This window comes from Siniperca chuatsi, linkage group LG13 (genome assembly GCF_020085105.1).
Source record: "Siniperca chuatsi isolate FFG_IHB_CAS linkage group LG13, ASM2008510v1, whole genome shotgun sequence".
Classification (NCBI taxonomy): Eukaryota; Metazoa; Chordata; class Actinopteri; order Centrarchiformes; family Sinipercidae; genus Siniperca; species Siniperca chuatsi.
In genome coordinates, this window is record NC_058054.1 from 1283661 (window position 1) to 1286056 (window position 2396).

The following is a 2396-nucleotide window of genomic DNA, read 5'->3' on the forward strand; positions in this document are numbered from 1 at the left end:
CAATCTGTCCAACGTTAGCTAGCTCGCATTTCGTTAGCGCATTCTGGGTTAGCATAACGTCAGTTACAGAAGCGCTAACGTTAGCTGAGTTAGCTACCTAGATGGCTAACATCTTGGCGGCAAACAACCTTGAACTCTTTCCAGACTAAAATGCGCTGAAATGTGAGACCGAAAGCGTCCAAATCGCTGTGTTTCTGCCTTTCTCTCCTCCCACAATTTAACCTTCCTTAAAAGTGTCAACAATCTTCCGTGAAACCATCAACTTTCCAAAGGGAAATTGCTCTTTTTCGACAACTTCAACCACTTCTCGGTGGAATCCCAAAAACGTATTTCTCCCTCGGCTCCTTCTTCACGGTGTCTGCGGGTCCTTCGCTGTTCGTGCGGTTCAAACTTTGCACAGGTGACTGACAGGTGACTGACTGACCGTTGGTGACGCTCGCGAGGCGTTCGGTTCTCGTGACTGAATCAGCCAATCACATCACACATATACGTGTGTCTATACATATATAGGCCTATTTATATATATATATATATATATATATATATATATATATATATATATATATATATATATATATATATATATATATATATATATATAGCGATGGCAACATCAGGAAAAAGGAACTATATATGTAAGGCAACAGTGGTGCCTGTGGTCATCGGAGCACACCCCCAAACTGGAGGAGTGGCTGCTACAGCAGATCCCTGGAAGAACACCAGACATCTCGGTCCAGAAGAGCGCAGTACTGGGAACATATATATCCCAGGCCTCTGGTAGAGGATATATATAGACCACCCGCGGGGTGATATAAAGTTTTTTATATATATATATACATGTATATGTATGTATGTATATATGTATACGATAAATAGTGTTAAAAACTAGCCTACATCATTCCTGAGTTATTTTAATTACTTCTCTTTCCCACACTTTTATAAGACACTTATCTCATGGTGTACTTAATTCTACAGTGTTTTTTTTTTTAAGATTTAATTTTATTTATTTATTTTATTTCTATTTCTGGCAGTCATATTACTCAGTTATATTGTAATTACCTAATGACATGCTCTGTGGTGCCTGTTAAAAATATTATTATCAATATTGTTACAATTGGTATTATTATTATTATTGTTGTTGTTATGCTGTATGTTGTTAAGTGACTTTTTCCTCTAATCTTTTTCATTTCTTTTTGTATTCAAAGTTTATTAAATTTTTAATGAAAATAAAGCTAATCAGCATATTTAAGTTAAATATGCTACTTGTGTATATGTGTATGTGAACACACATATATTTTCAAAATATTTATTAGTGTTATATTAGAAAGCTTAAAAGACAATACACTAGTTCACAGTTTTCAGTGAATTGAGTGAATTAAACAGAACCTTAGTGAACTGATACTGCCAGATAGTGTTATTACTAGTATTTTTTTTAATATTTTATATTCTAGCATTTTTTTGGATATTTTCTATATGGTAATGCATGTGCATAATTCTTTAAACTTATAAGCATGAACAATAATAGCAGACGCCATATACATGCATAAGAGAAGCAGTTTGTTGTTATCAATGTTCTTTTTTTGTTGCACTTTTGTTCATTCATTTATTCATGAATTTTGTTGTAAAATGTGCTTTTTAATTCTTGAAAAAAACTGTTTGTGCATACAATATGTAATTTATTTTCTCAGTATCAGCCAATTCTCTGTCAGATTGATTAATGTTTTGTCAGTGAAGCCTGATAACTTCTGTGTGGTTAGACCAAAATAAAATATTCCCTCCAAACAGCCATTCATTACCAAATTAATACTAAATAAATAAAGCAAACACCAAGTATCAAATAAAAATATTAATATAAGCACGGTAAAAGAAGTTTCACTTGCAGTAATTGTTGTTAAGACATAGAAGGTTAGACTGAACCCCAAAATTGCCATTCAGTCTGAATATTAGGATACAAAAATCAGAAATATTTGATAGTAATTGTTTGTTAATTATGTTTATTTGGATCACCATCAATTGTAACAACTACTTTTCCTGGGGTCCATATTAAAATATACATTAAATGTATAACAGCATATGTATAGTCCACAGTTACACCACAACACCCAACACAATATAATTACTTTTGACATATGACACACAATATTCACAGTTCCAGAGAAGAGCCACAAGGTGGTGCTGGTGTCACATCAAAAAACAAACATGGAGCCTGCGGTACGCCACCTACAGGTCACATGACTCCTGTTAGCATCTGAATGTGAGCTGACAGCAGAGAGCAGGACACACACACATCAACAACCTGCTGCAGCCGTACAGGCGCAGTCACGCTGTTGTATGACCACGACTTTATTTTCACACTAAATCAGTGGAAGACAGAAGAAGAGGGAGGGAAAGCTGAG